This window comes from Benincasa hispida, chromosome 3 (genome assembly GCF_009727055.1).
Source record: "Benincasa hispida cultivar B227 chromosome 3, ASM972705v1, whole genome shotgun sequence".
In the NCBI taxonomy this organism is placed as follows: domain Eukaryota; kingdom Viridiplantae; phylum Streptophyta; class Magnoliopsida; order Cucurbitales; family Cucurbitaceae; genus Benincasa; species Benincasa hispida.
The window spans coordinates 9819166-9836202 of NC_052351.1; positions in this window are offsets into that span (position 1 = coordinate 9819166).

Below are 17037 nucleotides of genomic sequence, written 5' to 3' on the forward strand. Positions count from 1 at the left end.
TATGAAAGAAATTATGTAAGAAGTTCAATGGAAAAAGAATCTTGGGGATTTTATGTTGATTAACCTAATACCATCATTAACTTAATTGATTTCAAGCAATTCAATTGTTCCATAGTTCATTAAGGCTAAGCCCTAATGCCCTAATTAGCCAATTAACCTAAACTGGTCAATTAACCCTAATTTAGTTCATAAATAAGTCCTAAAGACATTCCACATTTAATTCCTAAATTGCATGCATTACTTGGGTTTTCTCAACTATGAACATTCTTGAAATTAAAAAAACTAAAATCAATCATGATTAATATGAATTTTCTAAACTAGAAAATCTTTTCAAGAAAATAGGAAAAGAAGTCCAAACTTTCCATCAAAATTACTAGTTTTTGCAACCTAATTACAATTATGCTATAGAGCCATGAAATTTTGCATAAAAAATCAATTAAATTTGAGGCGTTAACTCATTTCTATCAGATTTTATTGAAATTAATAGCAAGAACATTAAAGAACAACAAACGACAAGAAGAAATTGAATGAAAAAGTCTCAAGAATTGGCTAACCTAACATAATCCTCAAAAAAGAAAACTTACTTACTCATGAAGTAGCAAACTCTTCAAGAATCCATTGAATCTTGCAAGAATTTGTATAGTGATTGAAGAAGATTATGGAAATCTCTCTAAAAATACAGAGAAAAGATCTCAAAATAGTAAAAAAATGGGTCTCTCTCGTAAAAATGGCCAAAAAATTGCTTTTACACAGATGCCGCAACGTTGCAACGCTCCCTTGCATAGGCGCGCACGTTTTCTTATCTTTTTTTCAAAAATCCATAATGTTGCAACGTTGAAAAACAACATTTTGCCTTGACCTTTTAGTGATAGATAGACAATGATAGGCAACAAATGTACTTTTAATGACACACAAAAGATGTCGGTTGGCAAAAAAACTGCACATCTTCATATTTTCTTCCTTATTTTCTTCTCTTTCTTTGATCCATTGCTTGGTTTTGACTTCTTTGGCTATTTTTTGGTCTTTTTTGCTCCAATTTAGTCTAGTTTTATTGTAATGACTCTAAAATGCTCCCAGGACTATTTTAATTATAAAATTGACATATTAAGCAAATTGATAGTATAAAATTAAGGGAATTATGTACAAAATGTAGTTCTTTTCAAGACCTATCACTCTTCAATGGATGTCCATTTGAATTCTCAATAATTCTTCTCATCATTATAGACTCTTGATGACCTAATTTGTCATGCCAAATAGCAAATATATCTGGATTCATGAACTTTAGGTTCATTGTTGCATATGTAACAATTGCTCGTTTATGAATATAATATAATCCAGAAGATAAAGCAGGCAACTTTTCCAATATAGGTTTTTCATTTGAGACAGTAGAGATAATATATAAATATTCTACATTATTCTTACTATTAGTCTTAATATGATAACCATTGCAACGTATATCTTTAACACTCAGTAGATTTCTTTTTGATTGACTAGAGAACAATGCATTGTCAATTATAAATTTTATTCCTCTAGGCAAAATAATATTTGCTTTTTTAAAACCTTCAATTAAGTTTGCGGAACCTAATATTGTATTTAATTTTGCTTCCAACATTGTCAATTTAGAAAAGTATATTTTACTGGTAAGTATTATGTGTGTAGTTATACTATCTTCCAAACATAGATCTTCTTTGCTCCTTTTTTAATCACCCAATATATGGAAATGATCAAGATTTCTTCATTAAAAGAAAATAATTACAATAAGAAAAACAACATTTTGAATATACAAAAGTGAACATTTACTAAGATAAAAAAAACATAAGATGGATAAAAAAAACATTAAATCTAGATATTTTCAAAGTCAAAAGAAACACTTGATGTTCCTTCAACTGTGCCGATCTTCTCTTCAAGAGATTCAAAGAAGTCTGCCACATCAAAATTTATCGTATGGGATGGGTCAAATATAGTATTATTATGGTATGCAAAATTTGTTTCCACATTTTACCCTTTTTCCTTCAGAGAAGTTTGATATAGATCAACTAAATGTTTCGGTGTACGACAAATGCGTAACTAATATAGTCATACCACATTGGAAGCATTTTTGTTCATCACCTTTTGAATTTTTATCTTGTGAAGTTTTTCCTTTATGATCATCATTTCGTGTGGTTTTCTTAAAATTTGGATAATTATAACGTCCACCAAGAAAAAAAATTATTTCTTTCTCTACCGCGGTCAAGACCTCGACCACGGCCATGACCTCAACCATGATTATTATTAAAATTCATAATATTCACTCAGGGAATGGTGTCGTTCCGGCTGGTCGAGATTCATAATTTTTCATTAATAACTCATTATTTTATTCGATCACAAGAAGACATGAAATTAGTTTAGAATATTATTTAAAACCTTTCTCTCGATATTGCTACTACATAAGCATATTCGAGATATGAAATGTAGAAAATATCTTCTCTAACATATCAACATTAGTAATTTTCTCTTTGTATAACAACAATTTTGAACTGATTTTAAGTAATGCGGAATTGTAATCACTTACTGATTTAAAATCTTGTAGCCTTAAATGCATCAACTAATAACGAGCTTTAGGAAGAATAACTGTTTTTTTAATATCATATCTCTATTTCAAATTTTTTCACAAGATAAGGGGATCTTTTATTGTAAGATACTCCATTTTCAATCCCCTGTGGAGATGATGACGAAGGAAATCATAGATTTTACTTTGTCCTGATTAGATGTCATATTTTCTTCTTTAATTTTCCCCCTAAGTTCATAGCATCTAGGTGGATTTCGGCATCGAGTACCCATGACAAATAATTATTGTCATTAATGTCAAGGGTTGTGAATTCTAATTTCATAAGGTTTGTCATGGCAACACTATCACAAAACATTGTATTTATATTAGAAATTTAATATGTACTAAATATGCAAAATAAAGTTTATGTATTAATTATAACTAAAAGAGGAAAAACGACATACCTTTAGGATCTACCATTAGCAGGGGAAATGAAAAAAGCTCATGTTGATAACATGTTGTAAATTTGAGGAAAAAATGAGGCACATCTGGAACTTGAATATCGAAAAAATAATATATTAAAATTATATAAATAAAATAAAATAAAATAACTAAATAACTAAAATTGGAATAGATAAAGAAAATTATAGAAAATAGGAAATTAAAGAAAATCTCCGCTTTCTCCAAAATTCATGGAATTTCCATCAATCTATGTGTGTCTTACAAAAGCCACTAAATGCCACTATTTATAGGCAATTTGGAAAGTAGAAGGTGGATTATAGGGATACTGATAGTGTGTAATCTTGATGTTGGAGTTAATGTCCTAAATCGAGTATATCTTATAGTTTATAAAGACAAATTATATATCTAATAAAATAAGAGGTATTTTATTATTATTTAGACTGCATTAAATCAATCCAATAAACTAAGATCCAAGGTTACTTTATGAAACTTAAACATATATGTGGAGACATACAAATGGATCACGTTTAAGTGATAGCCTAAACGGTTTCTAGTAGATGGATAAAATTATGTACCTTATTTTGGTGACACTACGAATATGGTCTGCTTTGTAGATGTTACTGAAAGAACTCTAAATCTAGAGAACCATTGAGTGGAAGCAGATAGTTCCAAACTCCATTGTGAAAGAACATAAACATTTACAATCAAACAGAACAGTTATGCATAAAGATAAATTACAAGCATGCTTCTTAATAAAAAAAACAAAGGATCGAGTACAATACCTTTGAAGAACCCTTTTCTTCACGTATTCCCTCGATCTATCAATAACACGTCCAACAACACAAATGCAACAAGTCCCTGAAAGATCCTCTATCAACACCGAGTATCACTCGATCCTAGACCCTCGAACAAAACTCGACACCACTACAAGGCTACCTTGGTATTCTCAGTGTGAGAATCCAAGAGTTGTGGGCTCTATATGGATTTGGTATAGGGATGGAGGATTTAAACGATCGACTAGACGATCGAGTATACGACAGAGGAAAGAAGTATATCGTATAGACTTGGTACTCGATCATGTAGTAAGCGAGTAACTATTGTATAGTAAACTCGATGACTTATCGTTTACTCTCTCAAATATGTAAATGATCATTTGATGCGTGTGTCGTGTAATCGTTGAAATGAATTAATGAAAACTCTTTTCATCTTTATGTTGGAACGTACCAGCACGTAGCAGAAGCGATCAGATCCATAAACACTCTAATTCATTAATTTTGACAGAAAATAAAGCATGTTATAGCAAAAATAAATGATGACATACCTTTGTAGAACTTCCTCAAATCTTGAATTCCAGCTGCAAATCTTCTCCGGATCTTGTTGTAGATCACCCTAAGATCTTCCTTACTATCCTCTTGGTACTCTAGATTGAGTTGTGGGACTCAAAATAAGCTAGAATCAAGGAAATTTGGAGACAAACCCACAACAGCAACCCAATCGAAGAACAGCTTCTTCTCTCAAATTTTTTAGAAAAATTCTTTCAGTTGCATTGCCTCAAAATCACTCTAATCTCTTCAATATATTGTGGACGATCATGCAAAGAAAATAGTTGCATGAGATGCAACTCATGCTTGGAGTAAATGAAGACTTAAGAAGTGGGTTAAGTGTGAGCAACTTGAAGAAGTAATTTTCCATTTTTGTGATTTTTCCTCTTTTTTAATTTTTCAAAAATTGATTTCATAAATTAATTTTCTTAATAAAATTAATAAATAATTATTTAAATAATTTAAATAATTCTAATTAATTTAATATCAAATATTAAATTAATTTTATACAATTCCATCTTCAAATATTTAAATCATATTTAAATATTATTTCTCCAATCCTGTTTATTCTAATTTGAACATTTCAAATTAATTATCACGCTACTCTAGAGCTAACCCATTTACAAGCTAGTAGGGGGACCTCGTGGACCTACAGATCATGGGCTCCAACGATCCGAGATTAATTAGCTAAACTCATTAGACCGAATTAACCCCCATCCGTTAACTAATAGATCGCTCCACTAAAGCCCATAGCTGAACTCCCCTCACTATAGATATATTATGTCCACTCGATATAATTATGATTAGTAATTTAACCCATCACAGTTTGTTCGTAATAACGGGTGGGTCGAATCTCTATTTTACCCCCGAAATTACCTATTGTTCCTTAAGTCTCACTAATCCCCTAATGAACAATTGATTTGTGATCCAATCAACAAATTGAATCCCTCTCGAGCCAATGACAGAGTGAGGCCTCTTGTTCAAGACCTAGAATCAGCACTTAAAGGGAACAATCTCTCTACTAACCCTAATTGGGTAGAAATGAATTCGTCTTGCACCCTATGTCCCTAGCTATTCATCTGGTCTTATCCTCAAAATGGGAGGCTTATTGAGCAGAGATGTTGGTCTACTCTCACCATTTATAGATCAAAGGATAATCCCAAACAAACAGGAGTTCATAGTTAGCTCAAGATTAAGGTCAAATTACCTAGATAATCGGTTTGAAATAGTCAATCTTAAATAGTAAACATTGTTACAAAGTAAGAGTGACTGGTTTCGTGGTCTGATCTTATATAAAACTCATTTGCAAAGGACGCCCCCACTTCTCATGTCATAACATGTACGAATTAGGATCACATCGTTTGTAGTACTTTACAACTCTTTGTAACAACTACAGAGTAGGCCACATCCAATAGTGTTACCAGAATCAGGCACCCAACCTTATTCATATACTATAGATCATTTTTTACTATATATTCAAACCTGATCCACTTTTATGTCTCCACATAAAGTTCAAGTACTCATGTAATAGTCAAGGGATTTTAGGTTTATTGGATTTCTAAAAAACAGTATATTCAATAACAACTTATTGAATTTTCAGAATAAGTTCTATTATTTACAAACCACGAGTTTTATGACATAAAACCCAACAAACTCCCACTTGGACTAAAACTCCGGTGGTAACTTATATATCTGATATATAAGACTGAGTTTCTAAGTTTTATAGAGAAATACAATAAACTAGAGCATCCCATACCCATGGTTTACCATTATCCCATACCCGATATTTCTTCCACTTGCCCTAGGTTATTTAATATGGTATTCCTAGTCTTACTAGGTGATTCTCAAACACTTTAGCCGTGAGAATCATTTTAAACATGTTAGTGTACAATAGGCTTCTTACTAAACTATATAGGGAATGCGTCTAATTCTCAATAATGACCAGGAAACACACTTTTCTCCCACTACATTAAGGTACTCTCAACTCTTTGAGTAAGACACATCTGACCTGTCTTAACAATTCTTGTTAACATTCAGATCTAGAAATCTCTTAAATTTACTATACTTTGATCTAGTCGTTTTAAATAACTGAATATTTGTAAATGGCTTTTATCAATTTGATTTTTAATAGAAATTGCTATGAGATAGAATAACATATTTCTCTGAAAATGAACATTTCATTCAAAAACATAAAATATGTACAATATGTTCATTACATGATAACAAAAATAAGTAATATCATCATCAAGCAGCAACTTCTCCCACTGGTCATGTTGAGTCAGCGGTCTTCAGGAACTAAGTTGCATGTTTAGCTTTCTCAGTTTTCTTCTCGACAAGATATTTAAGGCAATTTCTCTTCCAATGCCCTTCTTCATTGCAGTGGAAACATTTTCCTTTGTCTGCAGCGGTTTTCTTTCTTTTCTTGCCAGTTGGTTTCTTCTTCCCTTTCCCTTTGTCTTTCTTTGCAGGAATACTCTTACTCTATGAAGATGAGGCAACATCAGGCTTGGAAGACGTTCCTCTCTTTTCAGTAGTAGTAACATTTACTTCTGCTTTCAGACCCTTAGTTCTCAAGATAGTTTGGAAAGCCTGCAACTCATTCAACGGAGTGGTCAAGTTGTATTCAATTTTATTCATCAATGAATTTGTACAGAATTGCAAAAAACTCTTCAGAAGAGATTCTAGAATAAAACCAACTTGACTTCTTTCCTTCATAATAACGTTGTTTACTTCTGCCACATTAAAGTGGACCATCATGTCCAGGCCATGTTCACGAACTAAGGTCCCCTCTTTCATGCGGCTGTTATAAACGTATTTGATAGCATCATGCCTCAGGGTGGGACGGTTGTCCAAACATCCCTCTCAGAGATTCCATAATTTCTTGGTAGTTCTCATATCCTCATGTTTTTTGGCCAAAACATCAGATAAGCTAGCAGGATATAAGTACGAGTTTTATCATTTGTCCTGATCTATCTATCAAATGCTTCCCGAACAGTTCGGCTGGAATTAGAACTAGGAATGGGAGGACATTCCTCTGTTAAGACAAATCGAAAATCATCTATCACAAGTATGGTGTTCAAATTTGATTTCCATGTCACGTAGTTATCCCCGATTAGTTTGTCTGATGCCAATAATTGTATTATTGAACTTGTCATTCTGAAATTATAAACAAATTCTATAAGTGAATTGCTTTTAAATCCAATCAAGTTTTAGCAAAGTAATAATGTACCCATTATCATTATTTTTGCAACGATACTTAAGTGATTTAGAACAATTGCTATTAAGGGGCAGTCAAGAATTCCTTCATAGAAGCAAGACAATTTTTGACCTTCCGATAGTCATTTAGTTATCATTTTCAGTCAAGATCTTTACTAACACTTAATAATTCTTGTAAGTGTAGATCCACTATTTTCAGATCTTACAGAAGGTATGAATACGTCCCCGAAATAGAAGACAATACCCAAGATGAAACTATAAGACCCTATTCATTTTACTGAAGTCTGGGTTGTTCCAAATCCTATGTTACAACCCTCCATAGGGATCGCCGCGGTTAACGACTAGCTAGTGCTGCCTAAAAATGATAACAGGTGCAACATAGGAATCTCACGGTTCAAACTAATGAAGGAGAGCGTAGGACAATGTTGACACATTTCTTTCACCCACTTATTATGAATGACTTCTCTCATTCACCTTGTTATTGACCCATGTAAATACTTTCCGAATGTAGCAGTCGCTGTAAAAGTGACACAAAGTCGAGCATGGACCTCACGTTGTGAACTCTTGAGGACGTGAGAGCTAATAACTTCTAATCTCCCACTGAAGTGTCTAAATGTTTGGGTAAATTTTATACTTAGGTTCTTTTCGGCTAATAAAAATAACCCTAAGTGTAGGTGGTTTATCCAAGTATAACACTTACAAATGGATTTAAACTTACGATGTCTAGGTGAAAACCGTTTTATTACCTTACACCCCTTACATATGCTCATAAAACTGGTTACCAATGCTCAATTATTCGGACATAATCCCTAGGTAGGAGGTGTTTCGTAGACCGTCAACTTAAGTGCCTTCGACAGGATTATATACCGGTTGAGTTTGTAACTCTAGTTTTACAAGTTTAGCGATTTATTTTAACTATTAAAACGGTTGGTTAACCTAAGTGAGCATGCAACTGTTGTTTTTTATGGATTTTAAATGTCTACAGCTTACAATATTTTAGCCATGCTAAACATCCACAACATACAACAAAGGCATTCAATATCTATTATAACTATTATATTAAATAAAAGAAACCCTAATATGCATACTATATATTATAACATTTTATAACATACTTTCAATGCATGTAACATGCTTCCTACGGTGAGATTTTATATCTACATGGCATACTATATGCACATACAAGATCTATTTAATTATAATATACATCAAAAGAAACACTAACTTATATGGTTTTAGTTTTGGCAAAAACAAGCAAGCTAAACCTAATTATTACAAAAATAGCTTCTGAACCGCTTCTAGACCACTCGAACCGCTCCAAAACGAACTCAAATAGCTTGAATCGGACCCAAACCGTCTAAACCGAAACAGCCAAGTCTGAACCAGATAAGCCAAAAACCATTTGAGGCTGAACCAGACCAAACCTCAAGAGAACCGGTCGAGCTGGCTGCTCTCGCTCCATGCTCAATATCTCGCTAAGGCTCATCGTTTAGAATTGACGACCATCGCCATGTGTTTGCCTAATTGTTTAGTATGTACATGATCGTGTAGCACCAACGCATAGTGCCTGACCAAGCTACACGATCGTGTAGTGCCTTCCTTCTATCGGATAGTGACATTGTCTAGTGTTGGACAACGCTACACGATCGCTTAGTGTCTAACACTATCATGCAACTCCATCGTTTAACGCCAGACAAATACTACATGATTGTTGAGCGCCATCGTCTAACACCTGAAGTTGATCGTTTAACGCGCGCAAAGGTAAGCGATCGCGTAGTGCTATTTTATGAAACTTAAACTTGTATGTGGAGACATACAGGTGGATCACATTTAAGTGATAGCCTAAACGGTTTGTAGTAGATGGATAAAGCTGGGTACCTTATTTTGGTGACACTACAATACAGTCTGCTTCGTAGATATTACTAAAGGAACTCTAAATCTAAAGAATCATTGAGCGGAAGCAGATCGTTCCAAACTCCATTGTGAAAGAATATAAATATTTAGAATCAAACAAAACAATTATGCATAAAGATAAATTACAAACATACTTCTTAATCAAAAAACAAATGATCGAGTACAATACCTTTGAAGAACCCTTTTCTTCATGTATTCCCTCGATCTATCAGCAACACATCCAACAGCACGAACGCAGCAAGTCTTTGGAAGATCCTTTATCACCACCGAGTATCACTCGATCCTCGACCCTCGAACAGAACTCGACACCACCACAAGGCTACCTTGGTATTCTCGGTGTGAGAATCCAGGAGTTGTGGACTCTGTATGGATTTAATATAGGGATGGAGGAATTGAACGATTGACTAGATGATTGAGTATGCGACAGAGGAAAGTGTCTATCGTATAGACTTGGTACTCGATCACGGAGTAACTATCGTATAGTAAACTCGATGACTTATCGTTTACTCTCTCGAATATGTAAACGATCACTTGATGCATGTGTCATGTAATTGTTGAAATGAATTAATGAAAACTCTTTCAATCTCTATCAATCAGCTAGCCATAAACCGTGCATAACCACCCAATAAGTTGGTTATTGGAGAAAAACTAAAATCACTTATCTCATAACTAATCTATTATAAATAAATATAATAACTAATTTATTATATTATATTTATAACCTATAGTTTTAATATTTTATCATATGAAACATATAAACCATAGTTCTTTTTCTCCTTTATGGCATTTAATATAAATCATATTTATATTAATTCCTCCAATCAAATAATGTATCAAATATATTAAATCAATTATATAACATATAATTTAATTAATTTAATTATATCATATATAATCAAATTCCCTCTTGTTAATTTAAACACTTCAAACTAACCCAAAACTAATTCTCAACATGAATCCATTGAGCTACCAAGGGGACCTTATGGACCTGTAGATTGAAGCTCCAACGGTACGTGAATAACGGACTAAACTCTTTAATCACGATATCCACCATCCATTAACTGTCAGGCACTTCACTAAAGACCAACAGTTGCACTATTCGCACTACAGATATATTTCTGTGTCCATTGGATATAACCAATCAACAGTACGATGACCCTTCACAAATCCCTCATAAGTACAGCTAGGCCAAATTTCTATTTTGCTCATGTAGTCACATCTAACTCCTTAAGTACCTATGATTCCTCTAATGAATAATATATCATAGTCCTACTATGTTTACCCTTCTCGTGTTGGGATTGGTGTCCTAATTCTCTCGAAGTCTTGTTGTTTGTAATTATCACATTGTTTTTTAATAAAATAACTGTTATTTCATTATGAAATTTACTCATATCCAATAAACAAAGCTTCATGGCTATCTTATATAAACTTAAGCATGTATATAAGATATACAAGTAGATCATGCCTTAAGTGATAATCTAAATAGGTCTGTAGTATAAGGATTAAGGTGGGATACCTGATCCTGGTGACACTACAGATACTGCCCACTTTGTAGAAGTTTGCAAGTGTTGTAAACTACTACAGATGGTAGATCCTGACCATTCATATGGAGATATGCGAGCGAGGGTATCCTATACAAAGAGTTTGTATAAGATCGGACCACGAGATGACTAGACTCTGTATATAACGCCGTTGATACTATAGACATACATCTCACCTAAACGATCATAGATGACATGACCTCAATCCTGAGTGTTTTGGGAACTCCTGCCTTTGAGGGTGGTTCTTTGATTAGTATGAGTGAGAGTAGCCAAATTGCCAACTCAACATGCCTACCTTTTTAGGGACTTGTCTAATTTGGGAGTTGGGAACTTAATACACAAGATGGAATTCACTCATTCCCCAAAGTAGAGGTAAGTAGATAGATTGCTCCCTTAGGGCTGATTCCAGGGCTTGAACATAGTGGCCACAGCTTCTCTTTGGAAGAGAAGACTAAGTCATAGTCTTACTATGACTTATGTTCATTAGAGGATTCAATGGTACTTAACGAGTTAGATGTAACTACAAGGGCATAACAGTTATTGGCCGAGCTGTACTTACGAGCGATCTATGAAGTGTTGTCGCACTGTTGATTGGTTAAGATGGACACATAATATATCTGTGGTAAGGAGAGTTCAGCTATTGATTTTTAGTGGAGTGTCTGGCAGTTAACGGATGGTGGATCCCGTGACTAAAGAGTTTAGTCAATCATTCACGTACCGTTGGAGCTTCGAGCTACAGGTCCATAAGGTCCCCTTGGTAGCTCAATGAATTCAAGCTGAGGATTAGTTCTTGGTGTTGATTTGAAATTTTCAAATTGACAAGAGGTAATTCGATCATATATGATGTGATCGATATGGTGTATTAGATACACTAAGTGCCATGGAATAGAAAAAGAGCTATAGTTTATATGTTTTATGAAATGAAATATTAAAACTATAGGTGATAAATATATTATGGTAAGTTAGTTATTATTTATATTTATAATAATATTAATTATTAGATAATTATCTCTTTTTCTCTAATAACCAATTGAGTGGGTGGTTATTGGTGGTTTCATGGTAATCGTGAAATAGAAGGAAATTTTTTTTCCTAATTTTAGTAAGAAAGAAATAAGAATTGCAAAATTGTGATTTTGAGATTTCCATTCTTGAAAATTTCTCACGGAGAAGTTGTCAAGTAAATAGGATTTACTAAGCGACAATTTGGAGTTAGTTAAACGATCGTGGAATGTTCTTACACGATAGACACTCACCTAGACGATGAGCTAGACAATCGCATAGCTTTTGCTAGACGATCACATAGTTTTTACTAAATGATTGGGCTTCGTCCTGTACGATAGGTTGTATCTTCTCCCACTTGCTCAATAGTTTATACGATTGTTCCTTCTTCCGTTTTCTACATCAAACCAAGTCCACACAGAGTCCACCCTTTGGATTCTCATACCGAGAATACTGAGGTAACCTTCTTGGTGGTGTCATACTCAATTCGACACAGTTGAGGGTCTCTCAAGGTCGTTCGCGATGTTCGGGGTGTTTTTGACCTTGGTGATCGTTTAGTTCGAGTGCGCGGTGATCGTGCAGTGTAGCGGTCAGGTTGGACAAATGCTCGTGACGAAGGAACTTAAAGATGAGTCTACAAAGGTTTGTTGTTTCTTGTCCTTGATCTATAGTAAAGCATGCTGTAATTTCTATATTAGCATAACCGTTTGTTTCCGTTTGTGATTGTAATTGTAAAGTTCATATACGATTGAAATTTGGAAAGATCCTTCCGCTGCTCATGGAAATCCTCGTGTCCGATTTCCTTAAATTGGTATCAGAGCCAGGTTGTTCTGATATTCCAAATTTCACTTCTGCTTTTCACTTCTTTTACAGTCGTGGTGGGTTTTCTGAATTTGTGTTTAATTGTTAAATGCTTTTGTGGATGGCGTTGATGGATGTTTACGGGTTTAATTGCCTATGTTAAAGCTTTCTTTAAATTACAAAGTGTTAATTTGTAAGGGCCCTTATGTTTTTGGGCGTAATTAAAATGCTATCAAGTCTGTAATGCAAAGAGTTTGAGTTAGTCAAGTCATTCATGATGAAGTTTCAAAGTATAAAGATGTGGTTCTCAGCGAGGAAAAAGACCAAGAGTTGGTCGTATCGTGTAGCCTAAGGTAAACAATCGTTGGGATTTATCTAAATGATAGTTTAGATTTTTCTATACGATCGTGTATTATTTACTAAACGATCGTTCAGCTAATACTAAACAATAGGGTAAATTGTTTATCTATCACGTAGCATTGGTTGCCCGATAGCATAGACGCTGGAGGTAGACGATCTCAGTGGGAGCATATGATGCTTATCGTTTAGAAGAAGGCGTGTGCTAGATGATCGTGTAGTTAGCTTGCTTCATTGCTTAGTTACTACCTACACGATTGTGTGGTAGGAGATACGAAGGCGCTCGCTAAGCAATCGTTTAGGCGATGGTGCTTTGCCGTATCGTAGTCGTTTAAACAGTCGTATAAGGCTTGCATTGTGTAGAGCGCGCTAGATGATCGCGTACCTCAGGCTTCATCGCTTAGTAAAAGGTACATAATCGTTTCTAAATGATCGTTTAGCTCTAGTAGCATTGGTAAACAATAGAGCAAATTATTTGTTCTTTCGTGTATATGATCGCGGGGAGTTTGGTGCACGATAGTTGGAGACGCGTTGCTTCGCCCAGACAGTTCAAGACTCGATCCGCCTGTTTGAACCGGAGACTCCTTGTTTTGTAATAGTTAGCTTTATTTTTGTGGATTTGAGGCAATTCTACCTAGTTCATCAACATTTGTTTATTATACATGTGATGTATAGTGTTTATATGGCAAAATGTTTGACATATAGTTTAAAAACTCATCTTAGCTTGTTCAATTATTCATGCAGCATGTATTATAAATGTTATAATCTAGCATGAAGACATTACGTGAAAGCATGCACATGCATCATGAAATATAAGAGTTATATTTTGCATGCAGTGAACATTATCATGCATCATCCTTTTATTATAAATATTAAGGTCTAAGGGTGAATGGAAGCATGTTATGTTTGTTTCATTGTTGTTTTGTATAAGCGTTATATAAAAGAAGTAGTAATGAATGAACAATGCATTGAGCATGATACTTAAGCTATTTATAATCGTTATGAATGCCTTGCATGTGTTAGCTTTGCATTGTGGTTTTGGTTGTTTCCGTTTATAAGTGTTATAAAAGAAATTAGACCTAAAATCGATAAGAAAGAGTTGCATGCGAACTTAGGGTGAACTCAAGTTTTTTAAAAGGATTTTAAAATTGGATTGAGATAGACCTAAGTTCAATGGTTCTAAAATGTTTAGTAACCTAGATTAATCTTTTAAAATCGGTTTAATAGGATTAAATTTATTGACATAAAAGATTAAATTTGTTTTAAATCTATCTATAAGGGACCTTTTGTCTAAGGCGAGTTCTGTCTAGGTTGGGGTTCTTAAGCTGACGAAAATGGAATACCTCTACCTGGGAACCTACCTGGAAAGGTAAAAGTTACTCTTGGGCAAACTTAAAAGTCACTTAGTTAAAATCTTTAGCCGTGTTTTTCGAAGTAAACTAAACCCTAGGTTATAAAATACTCAGTGGGAGGAAAAGATGTATCTGATATGTCTATGATTCTATTCACGTTTTTTCCTAAATGTTCACACCGTGAGATTCATGCTTGACCTCGTGATACCCTGGGAGCATCCCCCTTCGGATGGTGTTTTCATGAGTTAATATCAAGGTGGACGGAGAGAGTGTTTATAGTAAGTGGTGAAGGGTGTGTGTCAACATGTCCTATGGTCTCTGTCATTGGTTCACGTCGTGAGATCATTCTGTTCTCCCGCGTGGCGTCCTGGGAGCATCCCCCTTCAGATGGATTTTGTGCAGTTGGTCAAGATCAAGGTGAACTCCAAAAATAGATGTGCAGTTGGTCAAGATCAAGGTGAACTCCAAAAATAGATAGGGTCGTTTTAGATTTTGCCCCAATCAAAATTTTTCCTTCGGATTGGCTGCTTGGGGTGGATCTCTAAGGCCTAAAATAGCAGGTCACACTTATAGGAGATTGTTAGGTAAGTTAATGATTTCTTGGTCAAATCAATGATGGTTAGTCGTTATAGAAGCAAGAGTTATTCTAGTATTAATGACTGATTGAGAACTTCTCAATTAAGAGAAGGGATAATTGACTTTTCTTTGGTGACTTTTGTCCTAAACCTTTGAAGTGTCATTGTGAAACTAGATGTCACATGGAGTTCATATTAGATTTGACACTGCGATCAAGTCGTTTGGTTTTGATCAGAATGTTGATGAGCCTTGTGTCTACAAGAAGATCATCAACAACTCAGTAGCTTTCCTGGTAATGTATGTGGATGATATCCTACTCATGGGAATAATGTAAGGAATCTGACTAACATTAAGAAATGGCTAGCTGCCTAGTTCCAAATGAAAGATTTGAGTGAGGCACAGTATGTTTTAGGGATCCAGATCATTCGAGATTGCAAGAAAAAAATGTTAGCCTTGTCTCAAGCATCATACATCGATCAAATGTTGATCAGGTACAAAATGCAGGATTCTAAACGAGGTCTGTTACCCTTCAGCCATGGAATCGTTTTGTCTAAGGATCAATGTCCTAAGACACCTTAAGAAGTTGAGGAGATGAGACGGATTCCCTATGCTTCAGCTGTAGGAAGCTTAATGTATGCAATCTTGTGTACCAGACTCGACATTTGCTATGCAGTAGGGATTGTCAGTCGGTATCAATCCAATTTAAGCTTTGATCACTAGACGACGATCCTCAAGTATCTTCGGAGAACGAGGGACTACATGCTCATGTATAAAGATAAGGATCTGATCCTTATAGAATACATGGACTCTGACTTTCAGACTGATAGAGATTCTCGCAAATCGACATCGGGGTCAGTGTTCACTCTGAATGGAGGGGTTGTAGTGTGGCAAAGCATCAAGCAAGGATGCATCGCGGACTCCACCATGGAAGCCGAATATGTAGCCGCTTGTGAAGCAGCTAAGAAGGCTATTTTTTTTAGGAAATTCCTTTCAAATTTGGACGTTGTTCCAAATATGGATTTGCCTATCACTCTGTATTGTGATAACAGCGGGGCTATGACAAATTCGAAGGAGCCTTGGAGTCATCGTCGGGGTAAGCATATAAAGCAGAAATACCACTTGATTAGGGAGATTATGCATCGCGGTGATGTGATAGTCATAAACATCGCGTTGAAGCACAACATTGCTAATCCCTTTACAAAGGTTCTCACGACGAGGGTCACTGGAGAGTCTAGGTCTGTGGGACATGCAACATCTTGTCTATGGCAAGTGGGAGATGATATTGGAGTATGCCCTAGTTTATTGTATATTGTACATGTTTTATATTGTATTGTACATTATTCTCCCGAGGCACTAGAACAAGTGGGAGATTGTTGGGATTGGTGTCCTAATTCTCTCAAAGTCTCGTTGTTTGTAATTATACACATTGTTTTATGAATAAAATAACTATTATTTCATTCTGGCATTTACTCATATCTAATAAACAAAGCTCCATGGTTATCTTATATAAATTTAAGCTTGTATATGAGATATACAAGTGGATCATGCCTTAAGTGATAACTTAGATAGGTTTGTAATATAAAGATTAAGGTGGGATACCTGATCCTGGTGATACTACGGATATGGCCCGCTTTGTAGAGGTTTGCAAGTGTTGTAAACTACTACAGATGGTAGATCCTGACCATTCATGTGGAGACATGCGAGTAGAGGTATCCTATACAAAGAGTTTGTATAAGACCGGACCACGAGATGACTAGACTCTGTATATAACGTCGTTGATACTGGAGACATACATCTCACCTAAACTACCATAGATTACATGACCTCAATCCTGAGTATTTTGGGAACCCTTGCCTTTAAGGGTGGTCCTTTGATTAGTATGGGTGAGAGTGGCCACATTGCCAACTCAACATGCCTACCTTTTTAGGGACTTGTCTGATTTTGGAGTTGGGAACTCAATACACAAGATG